The sequence below is a fragment of the Oxyura jamaicensis genome, chromosome 2, assembly GCF_011077185.1.
Source record: "Oxyura jamaicensis isolate SHBP4307 breed ruddy duck chromosome 2, BPBGC_Ojam_1.0, whole genome shotgun sequence".
Taxonomy (NCBI): Eukaryota; Metazoa; Chordata; class Aves; order Anseriformes; family Anatidae; genus Oxyura; species Oxyura jamaicensis.
In genome coordinates, this window is record NC_048894.1 from 74,417,577 (window position 1) to 74,437,442 (window position 19,866).

Consider the following 19,866-nt stretch of genomic DNA (forward strand, 5'->3'; position numbering starts at 1 on the left):
CCACAGTAAATTTAGAAGCTACATTGATAGAGGATATACAGGTTTTCGCAGCTTTTAAAGTTATGCTGATATTAAAACCTTTCTATGATTAATTCTGACATAAAAGCCTTTCCAGAATGTGTTTATATAAAAAGCTTCACAAATATTTTACTGCAAAGAAAGACCATAATGTTATTTTATTGATGGGGTTGTAAAAAGAACAATTCACTGACTTCATATATTAATTCTTCATATTAGTAAGCCACAGTGTGCCCTTTGGAGTGTGACTACTGAATTTTCAGTTTACAACAAATACATTTATCTTCTAAGACACCATTCCTCTCATTTTCTCCCTCTTCCTCCACATGGTTAGGGGCTGAGCTTATCACAAGAAGGGAAGATAAGAAGGAAAAGAGGCAGGGTAAATACTTGAGTAAGCACAGTGTTCAATATACGGCAATTTAATAGCATTTTACCTTAGTCAAAAGTACAGATGTTGGTACTTTATGGCAGTGGTGACCATTTTAAGCACATGTTATAAGATTGAAGAGTAGAGAATAAAGAGACAAATTTTAGGAACATAAGCTGAACACTTTTCTAGAACCAATTATCCTTTACAACATGGGCAAACAACAACATTTTTGGGGGGTTCCCCGAGCTATGCTACCAGCAACTTAAATGGCAAATTGCACTAATTAGATGTCTGGATCCTATGTGAAACCTCTCAACATCTTCTGGTTATTGCTTACCTCTGCTTCATCATCTATCATCAATCCAACTGTTTTCACAGTCCCCTGCATCATAATGTCTGGCATGAAATGATTTTTTATTTTTTAGTTTTTGCTGGATTCTCATACTAAAATCTAGGCTAACTCTCCACAGTGTATATGCACAGGGAGGGAATTTCAAGACATGTTGTACAGATCTGTGATTTTCTCAGAGGCAACCTTCGGGTTCTCAAAATTTATGGAGAACTATATAGTAGTGAGCTCAACAAGCAAGAGCCACAGGTATGGTACTAATAGTCTACAGTGAAGTTATGTTACTAATACTCTCGAGTGAAGTCTTTCATATTTTCCTGTTTATAGCTTTCTAAGCATTTCTCAAAAGAGTTTAAAAGAGTTTTAAAAAATTATATGAGTGAATTGATGTATAACTAAACATTTTTTTTTTTTTTTTCTTAATCTCTTTTCCTGAATCTTTAGAAATGGTCCAGGTCAAACAACAAAATCTCTTTAGAACTTTCAATTTCAACAACTGACAATTTGATTAAACAACAATAATTATTTAAGATAGTATCCAGTGTTTATGTGATCCCCAAAGGCCTATACAAAGATTGTATAGGAAGTTCTTCATTTGGACAAAATGAACTTCAGCTGACATAGTTTTTGCTGGAACAGAATTTATTGTCTTCACAGGGGCTTACACAGTGCTGTGTTTTCAATTTTTTATGAAAATAGTGGCAAGAACACCCTGGCATTTCTGGTTGTTGCTGAGCCTATGCTCTTGATCCACTGGCATTATGCTAGCACATAAACTAGATTTACTAGGGTTTTCTATTCAGCCACAATTACAGGAAGTTTTATTTATTTAGTGAAAATTTATCAAAAATGCTGTTTCACTAAAAATGACATGTTTGATAGGAATATACTAATTCTGACAAAGCTCAGAATGGGTAATCTAAGGAATTCAGAATAAGGGAAAAATAATTCATACTATGCAGGAAAACACAAATAGATCTATTTGCATTAAACTTTTTACTCTACATTTAACATTACCAAATTTATTTCAAATGAAAATCTGGTAACTCTGGCACCGTCAATACCATTCCATCATTATAATATTTTGTAGCGTATACAATATATATATTAAAAAAAAAAAATACAATCCCTTTCATGCAGAGGTATATGATGTGCTGAGGGAGCTTTTCTTATAACAGACACATGGCCAGAGCACGCTGTGTCATGCCATGACAGAGCAACCTCTTTGTCTGCAAGGATTCAAAGGAGACCTAGTAAGATAGTGTTGAAACAGCAGAATGGTAGTCCAAGACAGATATCAAACAATATGAAAATGCAAAATAAAGGGAACATGGGTAAGTGTAAAGCTAAAGCATGAAGTCTGTTATGAGATGTAGAATAGGAATTCTCCTTCTCTTCAGGACATTAACAGAAGGGCAGTAAGCAATCTGGGAGAGTGAGAGGCATGTTTACAGCCAAGAGCATACTGATGCTCTAAGTCTGGATTTGATCCTATCAGATTTGTCCAAACCTATTTCATGGTATTTCAGCATTTCCAACTGGAACTGCTGAATGTTAAATTAGGAATGAAACACTTTCAGAGCCTAAAAAGAGGTTAACAAAGTTGGACTCTAAACATGAACACAGTTTTAAAGGTCTATTCTTACACTCTTTGTGAACTGATTCATCCCAAAATCTTACAAAATGAAATGAAAGCAAAACAGCTACTTATAAATGCTGTTTAAAGGCAGTGCTTATAGCTGCAAAAGGAAAGACAATCAAAATGCATATTCTGTCTCTTTCCTCTTTGTTGTCTGTTGTGCCAAATACAGCAGGTGCCATCAGAAAAACCTGGTGAAAAGAAACACACACTGCAATACCTTGCACAACAAGGTCCACTGCAGATGGTGATAAGTTTTCCCTTGAATTTAATACTTTGCAGATACCTTTGAGTATAAAAATAATCAATTCAGTATAAATTCTAAGTGAAGAGAATTCAGTATGTAGAAGATTCAACATGAATGTTGGATAAATTGCATAGAGTTCCTGTTTAGAGAGAGAGAAAAAAAATGGAACTATTTACTTTTTTTACACTGGATAAAACAAGTCTTTGGAGAGATTTACCGAACCCATGTATGCACTGAACCTGAAAGAATAATAATAAAAGAAAAGTCATGGAAAAAAGAAGAAAAAAAAAAAAGAATGAGACAGATATACATCATACTCTTCATTCAGGAAACTACAGGACCAGACATGTTGTCTGTCTTTCAGTTCCAGTTTCTGTTCAAAATTATTTTTCTCTCTGTATATAATAAAATATTTTTCAAGTGGGGTGCTAGAGACAACTTGTCTCTGCAGCAAAGGAGATCAATGCCCCCACCAATGGAAAGATAAGGTGGAGTAAAATAGAATGAAACCCAAATATAGATACTGAGGCTTAGTCCTGAATTAAAGCCTAAACCAGTATGGCTCTGAGGTACATTAACTTCATTTATTTCTCTCTTTATTTCTCTCAAATTTCTGCTAAAAATTTATCTGATTTAAACTATTTAAACTTAAGAAAAAAAAAAGTATATAGAGAGTAGCTACTTCTAGTAGCTTTAAACAGAGACATTCTGAGCTAGAAACTTATGAAACAAATACCACAATTCTGAATGTTGTCTTAATGTGTAAACTAAATAGATTCTAATGAATTAAATTCTTAGTTTGTCCAGCTTCGGTGGCTTATATAAAGCACTGCAACCTGTATGAGTACTTCACTCATTTCCTTAAGGCAAAAGGATGTTTGCTATTCCCATTTCCTGAAACTTTGAAACCAGGGCTTCAAAAGAGTACATAAATATCCATACACCCTTACTCCATAGAATCATTTCCTTTCTTATCAGTGTTGGCTAATGACACAGAATTTGCAAGGTAAAGAATTATAGAGAATGAAAGAACATGCAGTTCTGCTCCTAACAGCTACATTTTGGTGAAAAGAGAAAAGGGAGGGAAGGGGAGGGGAAGGGAAGGAACGGGAGGGGAGGGGGAAGAACGGGAAAGGAAGGGGAAGGAAAGGCTAAAAAAGAAAAAAGTTGATTTAGTTATTAACCAGAACATAATGCATTGAACATAGTACTGACAGCCATGAATAATGAGACCAACTAAAAGTAAAAATAACCTATACAGCATCTAGAAACTCTGACTAGAGAACAGAACTCAAACCAGATTTCAAGTAACAAAAAAAAAAAAAAAAGAAAGAAAAAAGAAAAACGAAAAAGAAAAAGGAAACATTGTAAATGAGACCAAGAAATGAGCCTGCATGCAGAATTAAGCAGGAAAGTTAAAGATAAGCTAATAAAAGTAGTCTTTTCTATTTCACTGAAGAAGCAAGGCGAATTGAGTGAGACTGATGTCAGAAATAAGCCTGAAAAACATGCTTACAGCTGGTAAAGGTGTTTAATGAATGCTATAGCCCTCGAGGGAATGAGATGCACAGTTTTGTTTTTCATTTGAAATTAAGAAGGAAAAGATGAAATAGACTAGTTAAATCTGACCTTCATATAGAACTTCCACAATAGTACAACTGCCTTAATTAGAGACAGAATCGTAATATGACCAAACAGTACTAACAGCTCAGACAAAGTGATCTAACAGAGCTTTTAGACACAACAAGCAAAGTCTCCCAAAAGCAAGTGCAACTGAATTATCCAACATCAAAATAATAGACAAAGTTACTTTTAAGTGAAAGACATAGCAGTAAAGACACCACCACACAAAGCTCAGTGTACTCTTGAAAAATGACATGAGAATCTGGGCAACTGCTCAAGCTTGTATGACCTCTGTTCTATTCAACTTCATTGCTGGCAAGTTTAAAGATAGTTCAAATCTGCAATACATTACTGCAGAAGCACTTGTAGCTACTAGTATAAAGTTATGGTCAAAGATAAAGAATAGGGGAGGCAGGATGGATAGCCCAGTCAAGAACTTAGAAAGAAATACAAAACATAAAAGGAAGAATACCCAGCAACTGAGCAAGACAACAAAAGATACAGAAGATGGAAAAATAGCAACATATACAGTAAATATAGACTACAGACCTGCAGCAGATGAGACCATCTGCAATGGGACTACAGCAGATACAGAGATCTGCAATATGCACACTCTGCAATAAGAAAGCTGCCAACCATCCAGCTGCCATATTTACAGTCACACTTTGGATCAATGACCCATTTCTCTTCAGCTGCATTGTAAAGCCAGCAGCAATGTAATTCAAGCAACACAAAGCCATAACAGACTGGAAGATTTTGACCAAAGGTTAGGGATGTACAATAATGTACAATAAAATCTTTCTGAGGAGTGTGGACAATTTCAGGCTGTCAGTAAAAAATTCACAGAACAAGACATGCTACTGTATAGAGTTTGTAACAGTTGTCACACAGAGGGGTTGAAAGAGGGAGAATATCACTGGTAATTTCTGTTCAGCTTTCAACAGAACACAGAGAGAATATATTTTCTCAGTAAATTCATACAGGGATACATATTTCATCTGCATCATGCACATCCACAAAATGCAAAGATAAAGTCAGTGAAGAAAAGTGAGTAAGCCTGTAAGGGAAAAGCATGTTACATCCCTTGAGACTAGCACTGAACCCATCAGCAGAGTCGTAACAGCAAGTTGACCTTTAAGTAAACTAAGGATCTACCCTGAGATATACTTCCTAATTTATCTGCGGCAAAAACATTCACAGTGCTTATGATGCAAAATGTTTTCTGACAATGTTTTCTGGCACAGTGTGTCAATTTTTGTTAAGTCTTTGGAGTACGTATCACAGGATGTGAATCCACCTGCAAAGTTATTCTAAGAAATCACAAGGATCTCAGCCAGTCAAGATTACAGCTGATGATCTTATCCTGTAATATAAAAAAATATCAAGAGGCAATCCAGGACTGTGGACAGCCACAGATATCAATACTACAACCACGCTTAAATGGCTGCCAACATTTCAATACTGTCCTAGATGTAGTCAGGCTGAATGTAAGAACATAAAAGCAAGAATACTGAGACAAACCAGAGGGCCATCTAGACCATCTCTTTTTTTCTTTTCTTTTTTTTTTTTTTTTCATCTCTTTTTTCTTTTCTTTTCTTTTCTTTTCTTTTCTTTTCTTTTCTTTTCTTTTCTTTTCTTTTCTTTTCTTTTCTTTTCTTTTCTTTTCTTTTCTTTTCTTTTCTTTTCTTTACTTTTCTTTACTTTTCTTTACTTTTCTCTTCTTTTCTTCCATATAGATACCATTTGGAAAAAAAAATGTGTAATGTTTCATTGTAGAAAGAAAGGAGCCACAGTCCAGGCAAAGGGAAACTTTCAGTCAACCCACACAGGGATGAAATTTCCTGCAGCCCTATGGTCTGCAAAGGACAATAGACCGGATGAGCTGGAGCTGGAGTCCAGTCTATCTGGCTGCATTGATGGACCTGATGACTGAAATCCCTGAGCTGACCAGCAGTAATGTCCACTGTCCACAGCAACTAACATGACTGGGGTAACCTGCAGAACTTGCAGTTGCCTGCTTGAAGTAATGAGGGGGTGAGCATACTATTCACACACATCACTACTGCTTGGCCTAGAGATAGCTCTGCCTAACATGCAGGCTGGTTGCCTTGGGAAGAGACTGAGGAAAGGCTTAGTTTTTGGTTTCCCAATAGATTTTTGGCCTGCAACAACTAATAGGTGAAAGACTTTGTTACAAAGGTGGTGTCTCTGTTTTTGATGGTCCTCATTGGGAGTCAGTGGGTTATTTATCACTTTTGAACCAAATTGGTAATTTATTATTTTCATAGTCTTAATATACATTCTGTAAAGAGCCCAAAAGAAACACCCATTGAATACAGAATCAGTAAAGAAATGCTAAACAGAAAAGGTCTGAGGAGAGTTCATCAGTCCATCCACTGACAGCAATAGCCACCAACCATGACTGGGCACCGGGACAGGCTCCCCGGGGCAATGATCATGGCACCGAGCCTGATGGAGTTCAAGAAGCTTTTGGGCAAGGATCTCAGACACACGGGTTGTGTCTGAGTTGTCCTGCGTGGGGCCAGGAGTGAACTCAATGATCCTTGTGGGTCCCTTCCAACTTGGGACATTTTATGATTCTGTGATTTTTCCATATTGTGTGTGTATATATTAGAATCCTTTGAACCCTTGAAACAGCTAATACACCAAGGTACAATGTAAGAATACCTATATTAATATTTTAAAGAGGCACTCTTACTATGTGCTAATAAAGCAGCCAGAGTTACAGTGCACTATCTTAAAGTATTACAATTTGGATACCTTTGCATTTGTGAATACTCCCCTAGCTTCCTTGAATACTTTCACAAAACTGTTTAAAGTACTTGCTTGAAGTCATACAGCAGGGAACCAAATTATGGTTTCTTAGATCCCAGTTATTTTAACCAGCAGCTCTTCCTATATATAGACACAGTTGCAAACAGAAATATTCAGGTTAACACCTTTATCACAAAATTTTCACAGAATCTAATATCCATAACACAAATCTGCTCAGTCTAAATGTAGTGTTTTCCTTAAATGGTATTTTTAAATACCTCTTAAATACTCCTCTGGAGTACAGATATTAAGGAGATACTTCCACAAACTTAAAGTAAGGTTTACAAGGTATGGGCTGAAGGAAAGACCCAGACATTTGTAACATCTTTTCCTTGGACAAGGCATTTCTAACATCTTTTCCTTGGACAAGAATAGCAGCAAAACTTTTGTCACTTCCACAGTATTGTAACTGAGATAAACCATCTTCAGGTTTAAAAACTGGCAAAAAAATACATTAAAATTTTGGCTGTTGCAGATGGTTTGATAAATCCCAGAGATCTAAAACTGACAGAAATATTGGTCTTATTAACTAATAAGTACACATCTAGAAACTTAATCAACTCTAACAATGATGAATGTGCATAACATTCATTAATTACAGTATGTGACCTTTCTGAATAACTACCTATATAATAAAATGGTTGCTGAACTGGATCATGGAATGAGGTGGTTTTTAATAAAGATCATATTATTGCTACATTGTACTTCAGGGGCAGGAAGCAGATAGGTCAAACCTGTGATGTTATTTAACTCACATTGTCTCTTAAATAAATATATTCCTTAATAACCATAATGATTACAGCTACATCAGACTAATACTGAATGTTTTTTGTTGTTTCAAGTGAACAGTTTCAGTGAACATGAAGCAGAGCAGATGAGCACAACAATCTATGACAGTATTCTCAGGAACCACAGGGTACATCTTCCTCCCTCCACCCCCACCCCCTCCCCCACCCTTGATTTGATACTCTGCACGTTGCAAGGCTTTAAAATAAAATAAAATAAAATAAAATAAAAATCTGTCCTGACGGCTTAAAGTGACAACCCTTATCAACTGATACTGTTCAGTCACAGCGGTTACACTACATAGTAGAAAGCAGATCTTTTCATTCTGAGTGACAAAATCAAACAAGTCACTGGGATATTTCCATTGCTGATTTCTGAGCTACAGAGATCCACAAATCCTAGTGCTTGCTACTCATGAGCACACTGACAGCAAAGCAGTAGGCAGCACATTTCAAAAAGCTCTTCTAACATGAATAAGTACATGATATAAGCAAACAAAACCTCCAGACGTCAATGACATAGCTGTGCTACCTTCTTTAAATTCATCCATTACTAGAACTGACTACATGTTTGAAGATGATTTGAGCCCAAATCACAACTGTTTATTGTTTATTTTTCAAAGTAAGAAAAGAAACAAAGAGTGCATTAAGGGGCCAATCCCACCCTCTCATATATCTATATACTGTATACAATACCTGCTAAATACGAGCAGGTATTCAGAAGTATGGTTCACTAATTGAGCCAAATGAGCGGAGGCAGCTGGAAAACACCCCACACTTGCAAAAAGCATGTTCAAGTTATAAATTTTCATGTTCCCAGGTTTTAAGGAAAAAGAGCAGTGCATCAACAGCTTGAAAAGAAATGAAAACTTGTATTGTTTGGGAGAGGGGCTGTTGTGGTTTAACAACACAGCAAACACAGCCGTTCGCTCACCCTTCCCCCTCCCTCTCTGGGATGGGGGAGAGAAATGAGAAAAAAAAATGAAATCTATGGGTTGAGATAGGGACAGTTTATTAGGACAGGAAAATAAAATAATAATAATAATAATAATATGTACAAAACAAGTGATGCACAATGCAATTGCTCACCACCCACTGACCTATGCCCAGTCTATCCCCAAGCAGCCGGCCCCCCACCCCGGCTAGCCACCCCTATATATTGTTCACCATGATGTCAGATGGTATGGAATACTCCTTTGGCCAGTTTGGGTCAGCTGTCCTGGGAGTGTCTCCTCCCAGCTCTTGCTGTACCCCCAGCCTGTCTGCTGGCAGGACAGAGCGAGAAGCTGAAAAGTCCTTGGCTTGGTGTAAGCATTGCTCTGCAACAGGTAAAACATCAGTGTTATCAACATTAGTCTCATCCTAAATCCAAAACATAGCACTCTACCAGCTACTGGGAGGAAAATTAACTCTCTCCTAGCTAAAACCAGGACAGGGGCCTAGTAAAATTGTTCAGTGACCCACCACAGCTGTCTACTAAACCCAGTCACACAAGTAACAAAAATGTAGCATAAGGCTAATATTGTCGTGTGGAATAGCAAATTACATTCAAACTTCAGTGCAACCCATCTGACTTGTTCAAAAACTAACCTTCACAGGAATGGATCACGTGCTTGTGTAGGCTCTAGGTAATATCACAGGAGCTATGTTAAAGAGCAGTCAATGAGTGGCACAAGAACGTAGTTGGCGACATCTTAAATTTTCTCATTAAGGTAAAATTACTTGGGATAGGACCTCTCCCTGTGCCTAAACTCCTTACTTCAGAGGTCATTTGTCAAAGGAAAAATATAACTGTTTAAACTAGATGTTTGATTTTTTTTTTTTTTTTTTTTTTTTTTTTCTGATACATGCATTGAAAGGATACTTGGGTATACTTTTGTGGAAATGATTCAAAACAGGGTACTGGATCATGTTTTAAGATTTTTTTCAGAGAGTGACTTTGTTCATTTTTTCCCAACAGATGGAATTTCTGTTTGTTGGTTTTCTTATAAAAGTATTAAATTCTTCCAAATTTCTTATGTTTACATATATTCATTTTTGAGTTTCTTCGTAAATTTATTAGTTTTAGTATTAAAAGTCATATAAGATGTGAACATGTACTCAAGAAACAGTTACTATCTGAGCTGTGTTTGAATGCATATTTTCACAGCTACAAATCTAAAATTACAAATACTTGTCTGGACTGAATATATGAAGTGACAATATATTCATAAAAGTAATTTTTTCTGCACTTACTATGATCCTTTTCATCCCTAAAAATTACTGTTCGTATTTCTGGGTTTTATATGCAAGTCTTCCTGTTCCTTAGACTTTTTATGCCTCTTGAATCTCAGTAGAGGCAGTTTTCAGTGCTCTTTTTTTCTCAGCAGTCAGCTGTTACAATTCAGTGGTTAGTGATTTTTACCCTGCTTGAAAAACCTCTGCAGTAACACACTGCTGGTCAGCCAACAGGCAGATCAAAAGCACTACCCACTGAATGCATGATTGCCAATAAAGAGAGAATTACTTGTAGGAAACCAATCTGTTTTTAAATTGTAATTACCCAGAAAATACATAGATGCCCTGAAATGTCATAGCACTGTTCTGTCAAGGATTACTCTTTAAACTGCATTCTTCCCAATTAATAAATCTATGCTTACCACATGGTCTTGGAAATGATATTTATTGTGAATCTTTAAAATACTTTTTGGAGTTTTTTACTGGTTAAGATTGGGTTTGAGAGTTTGTTTTAGGTTTGCATTAGTGACCCTGAGTGGAAAAAACAGTCCCATACTATCTGTAGTGATCCAACACCTCTGGGCTTGTACCTTTCTTTCTCTTTTCACTCCCCTATCTGAAAACAAAACCTAACCTACCCTGATCTGATAGTTTACCAAGTGCTGCCAGAAAGTTGTTTGGACTTGGACTTTCAAAGATGAAAACCTAAATAACCTCTGACTAATAACTATATAAGTAATCAAAGGAAAAAAAGAAAGGTAAAAAAAAACAAAAGAAAAGACAAAACCTTGCCACTTCTATTACCATGTTTTCCATTACCATTCCTTGCACTTATCCCCCCCCCCCCAAAAAAAAAAAGGAATACCAAAAATCTGAATGAAGCTATCGAGGCCACAATTATCGAGGCCACACTGTAAAAATAAAAATTGAACTTGTAACAATTAAAATAACCCTCCTCCAGGGTTGTATTTAAGATGAACCATTTCTGTAATATGGTAACACAGCACTATAAACACTTGTCATAAACACTGTCACTTGTCATGACAGAGGAGGAGCAGGAACTGCTTAAGCTGGCTTTTCCTTCAAAGCCAGGAACGATACAGATGCATACCTTCTGGTCCAGACTTGAAGAATGGCAGCAGAAGATACAGGGAAGAGAGGGTCCATTTTTAGGGAAACTTGTTTGACTGGGCAGGCAGAGAGGGCAAAAATGGGAGTCCCGTATACCTCAAGGTCTGTAGCTATTATTTTTATTAGTGAATATATAGCCCATATTTTGGCACTGAAGTTAAGCAGAAATGCATTCAAAGTAATGGTTCTCCATCTGATTGCATTCAGACCATTAGGAATGTTTGAAAGGCAAATCTAAAATGCAAATCTTTTGGCTTAAATCATTTCTATGTTCTGCAATAAGCAATAACAAAAATTGTCTCAAGCTACATTTATTTTCCTTAAAATGTATGAAATGTTATTGTACAACAAAACTCAAGTAGAGAGGGCACTGGCAAACTGAATGTCAGCAAAACATAATCTCAAATAGATGTTGGTTTTGTCTCTAATGATCTTTGTTATTTGTTGCATTCAATGATACAGTGTGCAAATACATTTTCAAAAGTTTTTTATTGGAAACAATGCATTTGTTTTGCCTCTGCTTGACAGTTTCATCACTTAGTAATTATTGCAGGAATCTGAAAAAATCAATATAATATAATCAGTATAATCACCAGTTAATGAAAAATGGCCTTGTTTTTTTCACTTAAAGGCTTCACTGGATTACTCCTATCTCAAAATGATGAGTAATTTTGAAACTAAAGATACAAGTAAATATATTTCATCAACAGACATGTGTGAATACTAAATCAGAAGAATTTATTCCTCTGATTATTTAAAACCATAAATTTTCCAATGGCTATGTAATGGAACTGCTATCAGCCAGCATTCAGAGAATAGTAAACATAGTGTGAAAGTTTCCAGGAAAGTTATTTTGTCCTTCCCTTTTTATTTATTTATTTATTTTTGGCCAGAGACATAGCACAGTTAAACATCCAATTGACAAGACTAGAAAATTTTCTATTTTTTCAGAACCAAAGACTTCAATGTGCTCTTCAGCCCTGGACAATAAAATTGGCTTTCTATATTTAAATCTGCATAGAGTGATGAGAAGATAAACACTTTTTTTTTTTTTTTTTTTTTTTTTTTTTTGGTCTTAAAAGGCCAAAAAGCAAAACAAGCCCTGAATATTTTTTGAGGAATTTTACTTCAAAGGATGAAAGGCTTTAGAGGCTGCAAGAAAGCACTCAGAAAATCTTACCTATAGGATCTCCTAATCCAGTTTCTTCCAGAGCATGCACATGGAAAATACAAATTTTGCCCTTAACAGAAATTCTTGAAAACTGAATTCTTGACGAAAAATGTAAATTAATCCTAGTATTCATATAAACATTTTTTTAAAAAATTTATTCTGCGTATTATAGCTGTGTGCAGTAGGAAATACAAGAGCATATGTAAAGCATACGTACAAGCTCACATTAAAACTGCAAACATGCATTATCTTCCCTAATCTACGTAATAATCTGTCCACAAGTAAAAAATCACTGTAGTGAAAAAAATCCAGTTACAAGATGCACTTGGAAAATTCTTGTGTATTGCCAGCACCGCCTCCCACCTCCGATCATGTCACTTCTTTTGGTGCTTTGGCAAGTTGTCTTGCTGTTTCTGAGTGCAAATTTTCTCTCTCTACTCCACTGACATTAGAGTAGAAATTGTACCTACTCTAAGTGGCTTTAATATACATCATCTGCCTCTTTTTGTCTCTCCTTGTTATGCTGCTGTCAGCAGCCTTTAGATAGGTGTACTGCTATCATTTCAAGGGCAATGACAGGGGTAAGCAAGTACCGGGATTTTAAATGCATCACATTAACTGGCTTTTCCATTTCAGGCAAAGAGTTTGGGAACAACTTAAAAGATTGGATGAGCTACCCTCTTTTGTTCCCACAGAAATCCAAACCTCTGATAAATAATAAACTGCCTGAAAATGAGGATATGGCCGAAAAATATACTCCAGTCACCCTGGAGAAGCAGCAGGACTGTAACACAGATTTTATTTCTTGGCTGTATTGGTGACTGCAAAATGGCAGAGGCTAAGGAGATATTCATCTGGTCTGTTTTATATAGAAAAGAAAGTGATGGGGAACTCTGGAAATGTAGTGGTAATTTGTGCACTTTATCTGATTACTCTTGCAGTATAATAAAATAGTATGAGAAATTATTGAATTGTTATGATATAAAGATTATTTTTAAGCAATTATAAACAAGAAACACAAAACACATTTATTATATTTTACTGCTGCAGCTTCTTTTACAGTTAAAAATAAAAATCATCAGATATTCAGAAAGATGACTTATGCAGGAGACATTATGACTCATAGGCCTTACAAAACAGATGGGACATTTTATTAGGGTTGGGCAAATCAAACAACAAATATGCTGAATAGCATACTTATCAGGTATATTGATGACATAGACAGGGCTTTATTCTCTTTATGCCTTCAGTAATTTCATTGCAGTGCAAATTCATTAACTTCAGTGGGGCAACTCCACAGGTATGTGTTAAAAAAGATTTATCTTACTGCTACATACAAAAAGCTTATACATCAAAAAATTTACTAATCCCACTATTTCTTACATTTTGCATAATCGCGCATAAATAACTTCAACCATTGCAGCCCTTTTCTCCATCTTTTTATATGAGATTATTATTCTAGAACAAAAACATACAATACTTAAGCACACAGGTATTTTATTTCAATTGATAGTATTATTAAAGACATTAAAGGTATTAAAGCTAACTGGGTTGTTCACATGATCAAGTGACCAAATAAGTGCATTCTGAATCATGTCCACAGTGAGTCAGTTGCTCTTATTCCTGTTATGTGGTTCATCCCCTGTTGAACACAAAATTCTCTGAATAACCTACTGTAGTCCCAAAACTGGGAAAAAAAAAAAAAATCAAAATCAAAAAACAAACAAACCAAACAAACAAACAAGAAAACCTTGAAGCAAATAAGGAAGCCTGTATTTGTGTAGTTTTTCTATAGCTTGTGTAGTCTTTTAGATGAGAAAATAAGGGAAGAAAGAGACAGCAGAAGCAAGGAAGATAAAGGATAAAAGGCAAAAACAAAAACAAAACAAAACAACAACAACAAAAAGGAGAAAACCAGCTCCAGGCTGACCTATAGTAAATTTTTTCTCATTAAGTGTCATTAACATATTAAGAACCACACCCATCAAAATGCTAATGCATACTAATGTAGGATTAGCACAATCCCACACAATCCCCCCCCTCTCCCCCCTCCCGTTACTCTGTAGCATGCAAACTCAGTAGAGATAAATTGGGTGAGCTGTAATAGCCAATCAAAAGTAGCCAAAGAGATAGTTTTCACAAGTTTGCTGTGAATTGATGGTGATTTGAGTCAGAGGTGTGCTTGCTTTGTGAAAGATTTCCAAGTACCTGACTCTGCAGAGTTATACAATTAATAATTTAATTAAAAACATTGGTGTGGATTCCAATGCTGTGTGCTTATTTGTGCAGTGCACTGGGCATGAACACATGGACAACAACACGACACAGACTCCACAGCCTTTCTGTACACCGGTTCTGTCAGAGCAACCTTATGCAGACAATCTTTTCCTTTTTGCTAGCTGGGCTGTCTCCACCTGCAAGTGTGGGCCTGATGCTGCCAACCTTTCTGCCACAGAGCCCCTCAGAGAAGGCACAGGCATCATCTTCTCTACTCCCCCCTCCCAGCAGGCAGCTGGAGGCAGCTGTCAGCTCCACCCGTGAGTCTTCTCTCCTTCATGCTGACCACAGGAGTTCCCTCAGCCTGCCCCTGAATGCTGTGTGCCCCGGCCCCTCACTCCCTCCAGTGCTGTCAGCTGGGCCCACTCTACACCCATCAGGATCTTTCCTGTACCAGGGAGACCAGAACGTGACACCAGAACCCAGGGGTACTTGCAAAAATGACACCAAAGAAGAGAGGAAAGTTTTTTCACAGGTTGTTGTTTATTCTTATTGTTGTTGCAACATCTTTCTTTCTTTCCTATTAGAATTATTCTACCAGACTGTTGCCCAGTGTTGGGAAGAACTGGTAACCAAGCATCTTGAATGGACTTTATGCTGCACTCCTGCGCTTCTTCCTGGCAGACCTGAAGACTTGTACTTCTTCAGAGGAGCAGCTGTCAGTGTCACCATTTTGAGGGTTGCTCTTCTCTGTGCACCGCCATGCAGGGCGCAGCTTCATCTTCAAGCACCTCTTGGGCAGCCTTCTCGTCCTCAGACCGAGACACCCTGTGCCCAGCGGGGCCTTTGGAGGGCTTCTCCTGTTGCCCTGGTGCAGCAGCTCAAAGGAAGCCAAGCGCACTCTTGTCCATTGCTTGGGACTCCATGCAGAAGAGATGACCCCTCTGCAAGAGAGGGTGGGATGGGGGCAGGGGGTGAGGGGTAGGGAGTCGGGGAAGAGGCCATCATGCAGGCAAGCCTGCCAGATGGTAGCTGTGGAGGCAGAGGCAGGGCCGAGAGTACGAAGCAGACCAGGCAGTTCTGCGATGTCGGTGGTGTTGTCTCGCAGGTGGGAGCCCTGGCATGATGACATTGTGCCACATCAGAGGGCTTGGAGGTGGATCCACCTCCTTGGGCTCCACACCGTCCACCATGGCTGCTCTGCCTCTGCTCTCACTCTGCCCCCACTTCTTCTTGGGTTCAGTAACCCAGCTTGCATTGGTCCCATGAAGGCATGGGCAGCTGTTGCCCCAGGACCTCTTAAGGACAACCAGGGCTGCTGTTCGCCAGAGGGCCTGGGAGACCAGCGAGTGGTGGGCCAGGCGCAGGGGCTTTTATAGGCCCCAGGACACAGCGGGGGGCAGATGCCACTGTGACATCAGGAAGCCTCTGTGATGCCGCGCCACGCACCAGGCCCAATGTGACCATGTTGGGAGGGGGCTTGTGTGGCCTGAAAGAGGCCCTCGTGTGGAAGGAGGAGGAGGGTCAGGGGTGCTGAGGGCCCCTTTCCTGGCAGTGGCAAGGTCCCAGTGTTATCCATAGGTTCGTGCCCATTGCTTCCATTGCTTTTTGACTGTAATATGTTGTATTATATTTCCAGATTGTACTGTGTTTTCCTGTGGTATCTGCTAATTCATTTAACTGGTTTTCTTAAAAAAAAAAAAAACAAACAAAACAAACAAAACAAACAAAAACAAACAAACAAAAACACCTTTATGAAAAGTGGCTGTTTTTAGTCAGATTTGTACTTAGTACAACAGATATACTAGAAAATTTATAATTAATGATGCAGAACATTTCAGACAGAGCACATTAAGTTGAATATGATTTTTGATAAAGAGATTTTAGCTTTTTAGCTTTCTCCCTTTTATGATGTCCGGAGTAATACAAAATGTTGTACTTACGCTAGGTACTCAAAAGTATTAAAAAGATTAGTTTAGTCAGGAAACCTAATTTTAATAGATTTCTCATCAATGGGGATTAAACATCTAAACTACAAGGATCTAACTAGTGAAACAGACATTTTCAGGAAATCCTTAATTTGCCTATCAAGGAGAATACTGTAACTGCAATTGTGGGCGATATAAACAATGCTGTCAAACTGCTCTAACATTTAAATGTTAGAAAATGATAGACAGAATTTTGAAAAATTAGATTCTGATTTATCAAATTGTTATCTCAAGCTTGTAAATATCTCTGACAATTTTTTTATCATATTTATTTGTTCTCCAACAATTGCCTGGAGTACTACTAATAATAAATGATTCCTCAAATGCCCAGGAAAATCCACAAATTATCAGGTGCAAAGGAAAGAAAAGTCTTTGTCGATGTTTTGTATTGTATATTCACCACCACAGTAATTTTGTTAACACTGTAAGGCTGGAGGTGATAACTAAATAAAGCCTTAACAATAATAAAAGTAATAATAATAACAACAACATGTAAGGAAAAGATGACGAAATACAATGGATATCTAATCCATAAGAAAACAACACACTATGCATTAATTTAATTCAGAAACTTGATAAAGGTAAATAAAGGTTAATAATTAAATTTCAATTTTCATATCTCCCAAGTTTCAGGATTTGATTTTCCAACCTTAATTTATTTAATGGTACTGCAGATATAGAAAAGTTAAATGGTTTGTAAGAATATCATTGCAAATGCTAGTCTTTTTTTTAAAAAAAAACAACAACATCAACAACAAAAAAACCTGCAAAAACAGGATTATGTATACTGATAGGTGACCAGATTGGGGAACATTTCCTGTTCAAGTATTGCATCACCGTCACAACCCAGCAACTTAATACTCTACCCACTTAACCATCTGTCCTATTCTACATCTAACATTTTAGCTATTTAACTTAAGATATGAAAATTCTAACTGGTAGTGATGTAATGTTTCTCGTTAATGTAAAACGTGTAATTATTATTTCTGCATAAAAAGATAAATATCATCATCCATTTTAGGTACATGAATTAGCTCTACTGCTATAAAGACTATAATTCTTACAATGAAGAAAAATAATTAGAGGAATTGCTAGTGATAAGAAAGAACATTAACTACACTTTCTCCTCATTTACAGTCACACCTGCTTAGAGATTAAATTGTATTTTTATGCTACATTAAAACAGCACTTTCTACAGGAATGCATTATGTTTCTGAAAGGCAATTGCAAATGCCTTTGTGAACTCAGCAATATTTTGTGTTCATGAAGCAAGCATTTGTGTTGTGTCTATTAATCTGTAATTCCAGTTCTAAGACAGAAAAAAAAAAAAAAGAAATGTCACTCAGAGCACCACCTATACAGTCCTACACTTTTTGAACACTTCTGTGAGAGTTTTATTATCCTTTGCAACCTCCAGAACCAGGCAGATAGAATTTTAATCTCATGCTTGATCTGAATGCAACCTCCTACCATTGTCACTCACAGCTGATTTTCAGTTTGGGAATTCACATTTTTATCTAGACACTCCTATGTCACAGCATCTCTAGTATGTTACTCATCAGTTTTGAGCATCATAGTCGGTAACAAAATTAATACTAATTATATTTAAAAGATAGCAAGATTATCTTATTCTCCAGGAAACACTGAAGTCTCTTTCTTTCAAACCTTTTCTACCACTTCACTGAACTGCTTTTCATCCAGCCGCTTTTAAAAATTTAGAAAAATAACCAGATATTATCAGGCTGTTCTTTCTCCTAACATATGAAAATACAACCGGGTGAAAAGAGTTGCAGTGTGTTTGTAGTTACTATGTTTACTATAAGATCTCACAGAGAAACTGAATGGGTTTTTTAATGTCTCCTGGAATCAAAAGAAACAGCAGGAGAAATTCTGTTCTACAGCTCTGCACTGCAGGAAAAGAGATAAGGATATTCTATCTGGTTCTATCTGGGTGGAGTAGCTGCAATATTGTAAGTGGGTACAGATTTTCCTGTAGAGATCTGTGGTCATTCTTCATTTTGTCATGTACAGTTTTGAACTGCTTGGTGAAAAAAGAGACAATTTGGTATGTAAAGTTCAAGTAAAAAAGCCCAGTTGTTAAGAACAGTTCAGAGTGTATGCTAGATACACAAAGCTAAAATGAGTGTTCTTGCCAATGAATGCCAGCAGCCAGGTAATCACACTTGTAGAGGGATTATTTTAACTCTTTTGCTTTAAAAATTATTTGGACAAGTTGGACATCCTTGTGTTTGTTATAGAATAAATCCAACATATCAGGTGAAATGTATCTAAAGTTTATTTTAAGGTGAGGAAACTTAGTCCCTACAAAAGAGAAGATTCCTTTTACTTAGTTACAAGGTTTGCCCTGAATACAGAATGTCTATTGTCTGTTCACTGCACACTAAAAAAATCACATTCCCCTTTTTTATTAAAGAAAAGATCAGACAGCACTACAGTGGGTACTTATCTATTCTGCTGTAACAAGTTCAGGAATACCTTCAGAGGATTCCAGCAATAACCCTGATACTTCATTGCACATTGTTGGCTTTCTGGGAGCCTTGTGGTATGCCTTAGAACAAGATATAACTGCAGTTCCAAGACATATCAGTGGTCTCCAAGCATACATATACACACATGTACATAGGAAACAAAGAGGGACCTAGGTGTCTATTGCCACACAAAGATTTTCAGTCTTTCCAATTTCTGCCTCTGAGAGCTTACTTTATGACCTCTGCAGCTTGGTTTGACATATACATTAGGTATGACTTGGCCACTAAGATGAACTCTTATCACAAAACCATTTGGGTTGGAAGGAACCTTAAAGATCACCCAGTTCCAACCCACTGCCATGGGAGGGGATGCCACCCACTAGATCAGGTTGCCAAGGGCCTCATCCAACCCGGTCTTTAACAACAAGGAATGGGGAGTACACAAATTGTTTGGGCAGTTGCCTCAACACTCTCTGAGTAAACAATTTCCTTATAACATCTAACCTAAATCTACCCTTTTTAGTTTAAAACCATTCCCCTTGTCCTATCATTGTCTGCCCAAGTAAAAAGTCCCTCTCCATCTTTTGTTGCTGTAGTTGTTGTTATAAACCCCCTTCATTTAAGTATTGAAAAGCTGCAATAGGGTCTCCTCAGAGCCTTCTCTTCTCCAGGCTGAATATCCTCAGCCGTCTTCTTCATAGGAGAGGTCCTCCAGTCCTCTCATCATCTTCGTGGCCTTCCTCTAGACTCATTCTAATACATCCATGTCTTTCCTGTGCTGGGG

At 37.2% G+C, this 19,866-nt stretch overlaps 1 long non-coding RNA gene across 1 annotated transcript; it reads right to left on the minus strand.

The window, feature by feature from the left end:
* Nucleotides 1-1,159: 1,159 nt before the first annotated feature.
* On the minus strand, nt 1,160-19,655 carry LOC118162989. Its single transcript, XR_004748765.1, has 4 exons — nt 19,387-19,655; nt 18,493-18,494; nt 5,745-5,759; nt 1,160-1,172 (listed from the first exon to the last, which is right to left on the minus strand). It is a non-coding gene; the product is annotated as an uncharacterized LOC118162989 (long non-coding RNA).
* Nucleotides 19,656-19,866: the final 211 nt, after the last annotated feature.